Source organism: Chiloscyllium punctatum, chromosome 21 (assembly GCF_047496795.1).
Source record: "Chiloscyllium punctatum isolate Juve2018m chromosome 21, sChiPun1.3, whole genome shotgun sequence".
NCBI classification, from domain to species: Eukaryota; Metazoa; Chordata; class Chondrichthyes; order Orectolobiformes; family Hemiscylliidae; genus Chiloscyllium; species Chiloscyllium punctatum.
This window is the reverse complement of record NC_092759.1, coordinates 80037417-80050164: the sequence shown is the minus strand read 5'-3', so window position 1 is coordinate 80050164 and position 12748 is coordinate 80037417. Positions and strand designations below refer to the sequence as shown.

The 12748-nt window shown below is 44.4% G+C and overlaps 1 long non-coding RNA gene across 1 annotated transcript in view; it reads left to right on the top strand.

Annotated features, from left to right (window-relative positions):
* Positions 1-822: 822 nt before the first annotated feature.
* The window catches only part of LOC140492410 (uncharacterized), a 50907-nt gene continuing 38981 nt past the window's right edge, over positions 823-12748 (top strand). Inside the window, exons 1-2 of the long non-coding RNA XR_011963567.1 lie at positions 823-874; positions 1878-1971. This is a non-coding gene — a long non-coding RNA (uncharacterized lncRNA). The remainder of the gene's footprint in view (positions 875-1877; positions 1972-12748) is intronic.

Below are 12748 nucleotides of genomic sequence, written 5' to 3'. Positions count from 1 at the left end.
AGGATGTTTCCATTAGCAGATGAAGCCAGGACAAGAGGGCATCACCACAAGATTAGAGGAAGCAAATTTAGGAGTGAATTGAGAAGGAACGTCTTGACCACGGTGGAGTGCATTGCCCAGGGAAGTAGTTGATTCTAGTTCAATGAACGTTTTTAAAGCAAAGTTAGTTTTTTAAAAAAAGAAATAACTAATTAAGGAATATGGTGAGAACGTGGGTAAATGGTTCTGCATCCACAAAATGATCAGCCATGATCTCATTGAATGGTAGGGCAGGCTCGAAGGGCAAGACGGCCTTCTTATTTTCCAAAGTCTTTTGTTCTTATGTTATGCATTCCTCCCTCACTCGTGACTTGGAGGTGCTGGTGTTTGATTAGGATGGACAAAATTAAAATTCACGGAACACCAGGTTATAGTCCAACAGGTTTATTTGGAAGCAATACTTTGCTGGACCTTCATCAGGTGGTTGTGTGATTTTTAACTTTGTCCCTCACTCTTGTAATTGAGAATCAGCAACAAAAGCCACGAAGCAGTGCGCAAGCTCCAGCCAACAGTTGGGATTGTGGACAATGAAGAAGGTTATCTCAGAGTACAGTGGGATATTGATCAGATGGGCCAATGGGCTGAGGAGTGGCAGATAGGATTTAATTTAGATAGATGAGGTGAGGAGATCTGGTTGTCATCGACAGGTTGGACAGAAGAAGTGATTGATGTCAGCGGCGGAACAATGCAGAGGCAGGGGCGGAGCTGGAGGACCGAGCGGGGCAGTTGGTCCTCCGACCAATCAGTGAATAAGGGCGGGACTAGACTATACCACGTGATCATCCTCGCGGTGGGTGCGGATGTTCGGAATGTTTGCGTGCACGGAGTGGTATTGGTAAGGAAAGAAATAAACAGAGGAAGCGGGAGGGAAATGGTGTTGGTATGGTCTGAGAGGTTTTACAATCATTGGGTACACATCGAAAAATACAAATTTGAAACTTACAGTCCCGTTTTTGCAGCAAACGGGAAAATGCCTCGTTCAGAAATCGGCCCGAGTGAGCGCCGCCATCTTTATTCGGGGCAATGATTCACTGGATACGTGTGCGGCCGCCAGCTTTTTAGGGGGCAAGGTTCAGAGGGATGTTTGTGCAGCCTTCCCTGGTAGAAAGAGTCAGAGGGCAGGATTTGCTCAGAGCGCATTCATTTAAATGATTTGGATGTGAATAGAGACTGTATAGTTCGTAAGTTTGCAGGTAACACCAAAATTAGCGGTACTGTGGACAATGAAGAAGGTTTTCTCAGAGTACAGTGGGATATTGATCAGATGGGCCAATGGGCTGAGGAGTGGCAGATCGGACTTAATTTAGATATATTAAGCTAGGATATCTGGTTGGCATAGGTTGGACCGAAAAAGTCTGTTTCTGTGCTAGACATCTTTGTGGGATCATAAAAGTGAAATCTGATCTGGTTCACCTCTGGGTTCTCTGATGTCCACTTGTTCATTATCTTGCTTCTCACTCTCTCATGGGTGTATTTTTGGTCTGTATAGTATTTTACTATTACTTTCACAGCTGTTTTGTAAATGAATTGAAAAATGTAGAGCTGGAAAAACACAGCAGGCCAGGCAGCATCCGAGGAGCAGGAAAATCGACGTTTCGGGCATAAGCCCTTCTTCAGGAATGTAAATGAATTGTCCACTGCTGCCTGGCTCCTGACCATATGCTGTTCCATTATCAGGTTATTTTTTCCACAATATCTTTGACAGTCAAGAATTCTTTTTTCCAATAAACGAGTGCATTTTCCTTCAAATTCTGACAATCAAATTCTGAACCATTTTCATTCCCTGTAATTCATATTGCACTCCCTGAAACATCAACTGTGTATTTCTCCTTCCACAGAAACCAGTGATCAATGCCAAAGGCTTGTTGCCTGTGGAGAGGGTGATGTTTGACTTCTTTGTACTGCTGAAGTTTTTATGGTGAAGGTGGTTGGGTAAGAGACATTTCAGATTATTCACTCAATGATATTGAAGTGTAGAAGATATCTGTACAAATCATCATAGTTTTAATTTCACAAAAATATTATTGAAAACTTTTGACATAAGGCTACAGATGGAGAATATTGTGTCCAGTGACCAAAACCATTGCCAAATAAGCAGTTTTTCAAGAATGCTTTAAAGGAAGAAGGGTTCGAGTGGGGATTCCAGACCATGTTCCCGTGGAGTCTATAGAAATAGTCACACAGGTGAACTCAAAAATAAACACATCATTGAGAGTCTGAACTAAAATGAGTTATTGAGATATGAAAGGGTGTGTGGTGCCGGGATTACAGCCAGGAATTAATTCAATGGTGCAAAAGTAAATTGTTGTTGCTTATAAATGGGATTGATCAACTCGTTTTGGTACAAGTGAGCACTTCGGCAGTAGAGTTCTCAATACTCTTGAGATTATCGGGAGGGTGAATGTGGTGAATTAGACAATGAAATCTAGAGTCTCATAAGAAAGAATGAATGAAAGTTTCAGCAAATGAGCTGAGACTGTGGTGAGGTCAGGTGATAGCACTGAAGTCGAAATAGTGGACTTGGAGGGGGTCTGGCCTGTCATCCTTACCTCATTCAGCTGTTTGTCAGTTTGTGAATCAAGTCTGTAACAAGCTCAGGAACTGAATGGCCCTGGCAGAACACAAACTGGGCATCGCTGAGCAGGTTATTGCTGAGCAGGTGCTTGACAGCACTGTTGATGACACCTTCCATCACTTCACTGCTGAGCGCGTGCGGATTGATAGAGGGGAATTGGCTGAGTTGGATCTGCCCTGTGTTTTTGTGTTGCAACATCTCTGAGCAATGTTCCACAAAGTCGGTTGGTGCCAGTGCTGGAGAAGTACTTGCCTTGATGGACAGCAAGTTCTGAAGCACAGCCATCAGTACGGTTGCCAGAATATTGGCAGGGCCCATAGCCTTTACACTACTTATCCATTTCTTGATCTGATTTGAAATGATTCAATTTGAAATAAACCAAGTCGATTGATATCTGTGATGTAAGGGACCAATGTAGAAGACTCATCTACTTGGCACTGCTGGCTGAAAATCGCTGCTAATGCTGTCCTCTTATCTGTTGAATGGATGTGTGAGACCCCTCCATCAGTAAGGGTGGGGATATCTGTGATGCTGTAATTGTCCATCACTACTCTTGACTAGGTGTGACAGAACTCAGATCTAATCCATTGGTTATGGGGTCACTTAGTTCTATTTGGTGTTGCTTGGTCGCTGCACCAGGTTGGCACCTCATTTTTAACTTTACCTGGTGCTGCTGGCATGCCCTTCTGCATTCACCATTGAACCAGGGTTGATTCCCCTGGCTTGATGTGAATGGTTGAATGGGGATATACTAGGCCATGAGATTTCAGATTGGGTTGGAGTACAGTTCTGCTGCTGTTGTTGGCCCAGGGTCAAGACGGCTGATTGTGTTGTTGTATTTGCTAGTGCATTCCTTTTAGATTAGATTACTTAGTCTGGAAGCAGGCATTTCGGCCCAACAAGTCCACACTGACCCGCCGAAGCGCAACCCACCCAGACCCATTCCCCTACATTTACCCCTTCACCTAACACTACGGGCAATATAGCATGGCCAATTCTGTGGGAGGAAACCGGAGCACCCGGAGGAAACCCAAGCAGACACGGACATGGGGAGAATGTGCAAACTCCACACAGTTAGTCGCCTGAGGCAGGAATTGAACCCGGGTCTGTGGCACTGTGAGGCAGCAGTGCTAACCACTGTGCCACCGTGCCGTCCTTTGTTGAGACTGTGCAGTGATGAATACAATGAGCGATTTGATGGGCCACTGTCGTGTTTCTTTCCCTCAAGGACATTGTCAATGGCAGGAAAAACATTCCCAATGGCTCCATGGCAAACAGTAGAGTCTTCATTCCAGTTTCTTCTTTTTTCTTGACTTCAGAGCAACCCTCTACCAATTTGGGATTCAAACTTGAACTTCAGTTGTGTATTTTAATATTCTTGATAAATGATAAATACGACAGGTTTGTTCACTTATTTTTAGAATCACTATCACAAGTTTTGTTTTTTTATAATTTCGAAAACAATGTCCATTATCCTGTCTCCTCTATCCTCCCTTCCTACAACAAGAGTGAGGAGCACATGGGGTTTCTCTGTCAATAACATTGAGATAATCCGATCAGCTGCCTCTCTTTCTTCCCTCCCTCTCCACTAGCCCACCAAGCCAAACTGCCTCACAAGTGTGCTCTTCATTTTAGTCCTAAACTTGCATTTCCTAGAGTCTCTTGTCAAGCCTTATTAGAGGACATCTTGACCATTTACCCTAGTGTAGCTAAATCATGGACATTCCAAATCTCTCTCTCATCCTCCTGTATGTCACCATCCCCCTCCCCCACCCCGGCCAATTCACATATATTGTTCCATGATCTGTCTGTCTTTTCTGGTTATGTCCTTCTCTCCCATTCTGCTAAAAACTAATATTTAACCTCACCATCATTGGAAAATCCTGCTCAATCTCCACTCTCCCTTTCCTTTCTGAATTCCTTGTATTTGGTGTCCCTCCAGGATCGATCCTTGGTTTGTCCTGTTTCTCACCAAAATACTGCCAGGAGTTAACATCGCCCAAAAGCACTGTGTTAGGTTTCACATGTACACTGACAATGTCCAGCTCTCCCTCCCCATCATCCATCTCCATTACTCCACTGTTACTCAGTTATCAAACTGCTTACACACTTCGATTAGCTGCAATTCACTCCAATGCAACACTGCAATAGCCTTCAGTTGCTATTCCAAATTCATTTCCCTTCCTGCTGTGTCCCTCCCTCTCACTGCGAAGTGTCTGAGGCAGAACTACATTCTTCACAATATTGCTTTCATATCTGACCCCAAAGTGACCTGATCAGACATCTACACAATCACAAATACCAGGAATTCCAATCACTAAAATGCTGCTTGTATCCTCCTCACAAAGCTCCATTGCTACTGAAACCCTAGCCTGTGTCGGTGTTTCCTTTAACTTGACAAATCTGAAACAGAACCCTAGATTTCGCGACTGACCCAGAATCTGGTTCAAGACTCACCCGTAATGGGACACATCCTCTCCGTATTTACCCTGTCAAACCTCGATAGAATCCTGTATGTTTCAAAGAGATCACCTCTGATTCTTCCAAATCCAGTGAGTAGATTCCCAACTTGTTCAGCCTTTGCTTACAGGATAATCCCTTCAAAACAGGGATCATCCCAATGGATCTTCTCTGAAATGCCTCCAATAAACTGCTCTATTTCGTTAACTAAAGCAACCAAATCTGTTCACGTTACTCCAGATGTGGTCTCACACGCCATTTGTTTAGTTGCCCAAAGGTATACATTCCAAACTCTTATATTGCAATCTATTTGAAATAAGGGACAACATTCCATTCCCTTTCCTGATTCCCTGTTGTAACTGTGTGCTAGCTTTCTGTGTTTCCTGCTCATTTTTCCCCCTGGTCACTTTCTGGTGCAGCCTTCTACAATTCCAGACCATAGGACTACTCTCTCATTAGAGAGAGGTGTCGCTGGTGGTTAACCTGAAGGTTACCACAGCGCAGGCAAGGGGATAGGTTGAAAAGGAGAGTTCATTAATTGTGGATGGTTATTCTTGATGTGTATTAGCAGCACACATATCACATGAGTAATTAATGTTAAAACAGCACCACAAATTCTGCAACTGAAATCCCTCCTTCCTTGAATCATCCTAGTAAATCTCCTGTGCCCTCATCTCAGGGTCCCTGCCATCCTTCCCAATGTGTGGGCGATCTCTGGTTTGCACAGACCCAGCTGCTCTGTGTTCTTGTGGGTGATATCATAGAGCAACAGTTGCACTAAACCTCACTGTCTGGAAGTGAGTGAGAGACAGAAATCCCGATGGCATTTCAGATGTATTTAGGAACACACTTGCAACGCCAAGGCTGACAGGTCTATGGGCTCAGTGCTGGAAAATGGGATTAAAATAGTTAGCTGGGAGATTTCTTTACAGCATAAACCGATGGACCACAACATCTTTTTCTGTCACCACAGATGCATAATATAGGAATATGACAAGCCACAACAGAAACCAGGTCAGAGAAGGTGAAATTAGAATAGATGATACGTGATTGATTAATGTTTTTTTTGAAGGAAAATGTGACAGAGGTTAAGCGGGACATTGTGGAGCTCTGGGTGCAGGGATCTGAAATAAAAATGGGTTATCCTGAAGGTTGGAATTAAAGAAAGGCACATCACAGAGATTTGAGAGGGTGGACAAGATTAGAGATAGGGAGGGTGTTGAGACCGGAGGAGATTAGAGATTGGAGGATGTTGCATAGATTGAGATGTCTTTGATGCAGAGATAGTGAAAGTTCTGAGGCTAGAGAGGAATTATAGAGATAAGGATGAGTTGTTAGCTTTCCCAACACTACCTCTTTACTGATAATGATTGTTCTCTGTCATCATCTGCCATTACCTCCATAGGCCTGCGACAATGAGAGTTCGCAGATAGTATGTTCCCGTTAAGGCCAAGGCTGGGAGGTGTCGAGAATGCTGCATGATCTGAGAAATTGAGGCTCTGGTCAAGAAAATTAAGAAAGGATATGGCAGGTACAGAGTACTGGGTTTGACTGAGTCCCTAGAGGACTATAAGGGCAGGAGGAGTACATTCGTGGGAAACCAGGATGCAGAAAAGGGGACATGAGATAGCTTTGGGAAATAGGTTTAAGGAGAATCCAAAGAGATTCTACACATACACTAAAGACAAAAGAATAACTAGGCAGAGAATAGCGACCCTCAAAGATTAACAAGACTGCCTATGGAACGACAGGAGATGGGAGAGATTCTGGAAGTATTTCATGTCAGTTTTTACTGAAAGGGGATATGAAAGTTAGAGACGTTGGAGAAATAAATAGTGATAACTTGGCATGTGTCCATATTATAGAGGAGGAGGTACTGGGTGTCTTAAAATGCATAAAGGTGGATAAATCCCTGGAATTTGATTAGGTGTATCCCAGAACCTTGTGGGAAATTAGGGAAGCTTTTGCTGGGTCCCTCGCTGCGATATTTGTATCATCGATCGCCACAGGGGAGGTGCTGGAAGACTGGTGCCATTAGTCGAGAAAGGTGGTAAGGAAAAGCCAGGGAACAATAAACAGGTGAGCCTGAAGTCAGTGGCAGAGAAGTTGTTGGAAAGGATTCACAGGGACAGGATTTACATGTCATTGGAAAGGCAAGAAATGATTAGAGAGAGTCAGAATGGCTTTGTGCATTTAAATCCGTAACTTGGACTTGAGAAGGACACAAAGTTTAACAAATACACACTGGTTAGCAGGTTCAACACCATAGAATTCTGGCGGAACTAGCTGTTTGGATACGGAATTGGCTGGAAGGTCAAACAGTCATAGATGGACAGCACAGAAACAGAGATCTGTCAGTCCAACCAGTACATGCTGATCAGATATCCCAATGCAATCTCGTCCCACCTGTCAGCACCCGGCCCATATCCTTCCTATTCATATACACATGAAGATGCCTTTTAAATGTTGCAATCGTAATGGCCTCCACCACTTCATTTGGCAGCTCATTCCATACACGTACCACCCTCTGTGTGAAAACGTTGCCTCTCAAGTCTCTTTAAATTCTTCTCCTTCATACCATAAACCTATGCCCTCTCGTGCTGGGATCCCCCACGCCTGGGAAAAGTCTTTGTCTATTTATCCTATCCATGCACCTCATGTTTTTATAAACATCGATAAGATCACCTTTCAGCCTCCGACGCTGCAGGGAAAACTGCCCCAATCTATTCAACCTCTATTCAACCCCCAGCCTAGCTGAATTCCTCCAACCCTGGCAACGTTCTTGGATATCTTTTCTGAACCCTTTCAAGTTTCACAACATCCTTCCAATAGGAAGGAGACCAGATTTGTACACAACGTTCCAAAAGTGGCCTAACCAATGTCCTGTACAGCCAGAACATGACCTCACAACTCCTGTACTCTATACTTTGTCCGATAAAGGAAAGCATACCAAATGCCGCCTTCACTATCCTATCTGCCTGCACTCCAAGGTCTCTTTGTTCAGTAACACTCACCAGGACCTTACCATTAAGTGTATATGTCCTGCTAAGATTTGAGTTTCCAAAATGCCAATCCTGAGCCCATTCACCCATCTGATCAAGATCCCATTGTACTCTGAGGTAATCTTTTTCACTGTCCACTACACCTCCAGTTTTGGTGTCATCTCACTAACTATACCTCCTATGTTCACATCCAAGTCATTGATATAAATGACGAAAGGTAGTGGATCCAGCAGTGATCCTTGTAACACTCCACTAGTCACAGGCTTCCAGTCGGAAGAGCCAGTTCTGTATCCAAATGGCTAGTTCTCCCTGTATGCCATGATCTCCAACCTTGCTGAGAAGTCAGTGTAATCGTGGAGGGTGCTTTTTGTACTGGAAGCCTGTGATGAGCAATATGCTGTCAGGCTGGGTACTGGGTCCACTGCTTTTTGCCATTTATACAAATGATTTCTATGTGAATATAGGAGCTATGGTTAGTAGGTTTACAATAGACACCAAAATTGGAGGTGCAGTGGACAGCAAAGAGACTCCAATCAAATGGGCTGAGGAGTGGCAGATGCAGTTTAATTTAAATAAATGTGAGGTTCTGCATTTTGGAAAAGCAAGTCAGGGCAGGACTTCTACACTTAATGGGAAGGTCGTGGCGAGTGTTGCTGAACAAAGACATCTTGGAGTGCAGGTTCATAGTTCCTTGAATGTGGAATCATAGATAGGCAGTGTAGTGAAGAAAGTGTTTGGTGTACTTGCCTTTATTGGTCAGTGCCTTGAGTACAGGAGTTGTGACGTCATTTTGCGGCTGTACAGGACATTCATTCAGCCACTTCTGGAATTCTGCTTTCAGTCCTGGTCTCCCCGCTATCGGAATGATATTGTGAAACTTGAAAGGATTCAGAAATAGTGCAAAGATATTGCCAGGGTATGAGGCATTGAGCTATAGGTAGAGGCTGAATAGACTGATGCTGTTTTCACTGGAGAATCGGATGCTGAGAGGTGACCATAGAGGTTGATTAAAATCGTGAGGGACATGGATAGGGTAAACAGCCAGTGTCTTATTCCTGTTTAGGTGAGTCCAAAACGAGAAAGCGCAAGCGTGATGGAAAAGATTGAAAATTGATATTCGGGGTAAAGTTTCAAACTGAACGTGGTACGTGTATGGAATGAGCTGCCAGAGAAAGTGTGGATGCTGGTACAGTTACAACATATAAAAGGCATTTCATAGGATATGTGATTGGGAAAGGTTTAGAAGGCTATGGGCCAACTGCTGGCATAAGGGTCGAGATTAATTTAGGATATATGGTCGGCATGGACAAGTTGGACTGAAGGGTCTGTTTCTGTGCTGTACATCTCTATAACACTAATAAATTAAAATTAATATAGGTTTCTCTTTTATGGAGAGTTAGCAGAAGGCCAGACAATTCTCCTTGTAGGTGAGAAGGTGAAGCAGTGATTTCAAACAGGAGTTGATTGGTTTCCAGGGTATTTCATTTACAGAGAGACAGAGTGAGAAATTTTTAACATCACAATTTTTAGTAACTATTTTCAGGTAACTGGCAAATAATACAGGTTAAAAATGTGAAGATTATTTTACTCACTAAGTTCTGAGCATCTGGAACAGTTTGACCGACAGCTGGATGCAGATTCAGTAGCTGTTGGCAAAACAATTTTGAAATTTAACTTTTTTAAGGAAGGATTTGGAGGGCTATGTCCAAATGTGAGGTGAGTTGGGATAGACTGGCACCATCTCCAGAGGGAGAGAGTCCAGCCCCAATGGGCTGAATAGCACCCAGCCCCTGTGCTCTGTGATACTGACGCATTCACTGTGAATGATGAAGCACATCACAGGGCAGAGCCAGAGATGTACTGCATGAAAATAAACCCTTTGGTTAAACTGGTCCATGCTGACCAGATATCCCAACCTAATCTAATCCCATTTGCCAACACTTGGCATATATCACTCTACACCCTTCCTATTCATATACCCATCCAGATGCCAAATGGTATAATTGTACCAAAATCTTCCACTTCCTGACAGAAGGTTCCATACACGCACCAACCTCAGTGGGAAAATAAATTGCCCCTCAGATCCATTTTAAATTTTTCCCCTCACATATTAAACCTCTGCCTTCTCATTCCGTACTCCCCGACCCCAGGGAAATGACCTTGTCTATTTATCCTACCATTGACCCTCATGATTTTATAAATCTCTATGAGGTCACCCCTCAGCCTCTGATGCACCTGGGAGGATCCCACCACTCAGGTCACTCAGGCCTGGCTGATTGACACAGCTTCAGACCAATAGGAGAGTTGGCGTGATCCTCCAGCCAATGGGAGTGAATGAGGGGTGGGTCCAGCAGGCCAACACATGACCATCAGCTTTGCAGGCGCCATGTCACTGTGAGGGGGGACTGAATGTGAAGGAGTGGGAGAGACAGCAGATACTGGGAGAGAGATGGAGGTAGTGTGGACTGGGAAGGTTAATAAACACTGTTTCAGTCTGCTGGACCTGAATTCTATACTCCGAGTAAAGTAGAACCAAAAGAACTTCGGATGCTGTAAATCACACACAACAACCAGAAGGTACTGGAAATGCTCAGCAGATCTGGCAGCATCTGTGAAAAGAAATCAGTTCGCATTTTCAAACCAGTGACTCTTCCTCAGGAACTGATGTTACTGAGAAAAAAAGTCTGTTTTTATGCAGAATGTAGGCGTTAAGGAGTAAATGATAGGGGGGGGATAGAGTCCAAAGAGAGAGATAGGCGCAGTTGGACAAAGGAGTGGATAACGATCTGACGGGGGGAGGGTGAATAACTGTTTATGGGGACTGTTCGTGGCTAACCATAGGTAATGTGTAATGGCAGGCTACGTAATAACAAGGCCTGGTATGTGGAGTAGGGGGCAAAGACACTAGGACGTGGGAGAGTTCAGGAATTAAAATTATTGAATTTGATGTTGAAGCCAGAGGGTTGCAGGATCCCCAAGTGGGAGATGAGGTGTTGTTCTTCCAGCTTGTGTTAAAGTGTGGCGCTGGAAAAGCACAGCAGGTCAGGCAGCATCCAAGGAGCAGGAGAATTGGCCTATTGGGCATGTCAGCACTTCATCAGATATGTGGGTGGTGGAATACAGCTGAGAGATAAATAGAGAGGGGTATTTGGGGTTGGGGGGAAGGGAGCTAGGGAGGCAATAGGTGGTTGTAGATGGAGGGTAGAATGGACAATTGGAAAGGAAGATGGGCAGGTGGGACTGTTCAAGAGGGTTTTGCCGAGTTGGAGGGTTGAATCTGAGATAAGTTGGGGGAGGGAGATGCGGAAACCTTGATGCCGTGTCGTTGAAAGTTCCCAATGTGGAAGATGAGTTTTTCTTCCTCCAGGTGTCGGGTGGCTCGGATTTGTGGGATGGAGGACTTGCATGTCCTTGGAAGCGTGGTGATGGAGGGGTTGGGGGGTAGCCGAAATGGTCGGCCACAGGGCAGGGGGGTTGGTTGGTGCATGTGTCCCAGAAATGTTCCCTGACATACTCCACAATTTGGCGTCCCGAGAGCAAGGGACACAACAGGTGAGGTGTTTGGGTGGGCAGGGAATTCTGTGCAGGATGTGGGAGGATTCAGTGGTGCCTTGGATGGAGGCGAGGGGAAGGTGTGGGCAAAGGTTTTCCACCTCTTGCAGTGGCAAGCGAAGGTGTCTGGAGTGGAGGATGGGTTGGTGGGGAGTGTGGATCTAATGTGGAAGTCACAGAAGGTATGATCTCTGTGGAATGCTGAAAGAGGAGGGGAGGGAAATATATCTCAGGTGGTTGGATCTGATGGTGGAAATAGCAGAGGATGATGCGTTGTATCTGGGTGGAGGTGAGGATGGTGGAATTCCATCTTTGTTGCATTTGAAGGGGTGGGGTTCAAGGGCAGTGGTGTGGGAAGTGGAGGAGATACATTGGAGGGAATTGTTGACCGCATGTGAGGGGACATTGCAGTTCTTGAAAGAGGAAGCCATTTGATATGTTCTGAAGTGTTCTTCCAGCTTGCATCAAACTTCACTGGCACACTGCAGTAAGCATAAGACAGAGATGTTACAGGGAACAGTCTTGTGTGTTAAAGAGCTGGCAAGTGGGAGCTCAGGGTCTTTTTTGCAGGCACAATGTAGATCATCAGCCGCCATTTCCACCACCGCCACTGAGATGCTAGAAAGTTCCTGTCTCCTCCATTAACAGTTTTCCAATTTCCCACTCCTTTATGTTTCCAAATGTTCCTGTGTCTCTTTGGGCTCTCTCCCCACCTATTAGTTACTCTTTAACCCCTGTCTCTTGTCGTCCAAAGATCTATAGGTTAGATGAATTGACTGGGATCTCAATAAACAAGTTTCTTCAGTCAGCGGAGTCATCAGGATCTGAATATTATTGGCATTTAACTGTGGAAGGAGAAAGGTTTGTCTGTTCTGTCTGTGGGAAAATATCTTCAATATATTTGTCAAGCCAAAAGCAGAAAGATGTTCAAGTCCATGGTTGGATCACCCTTGGGGTATGTGTTCGGTTTTGGCCCTGCAACTGTGGAAGGAGGTATTGGCCTCAGAGAGAGAACAGATTTATTCAAATTACACCTCGTCTTTTTGCAGGAACTGTCAGATTTAGTCTCAATCATCCACTTTATAATGTTAATCTGTAAACTCCCTACTTCCAATTCTCT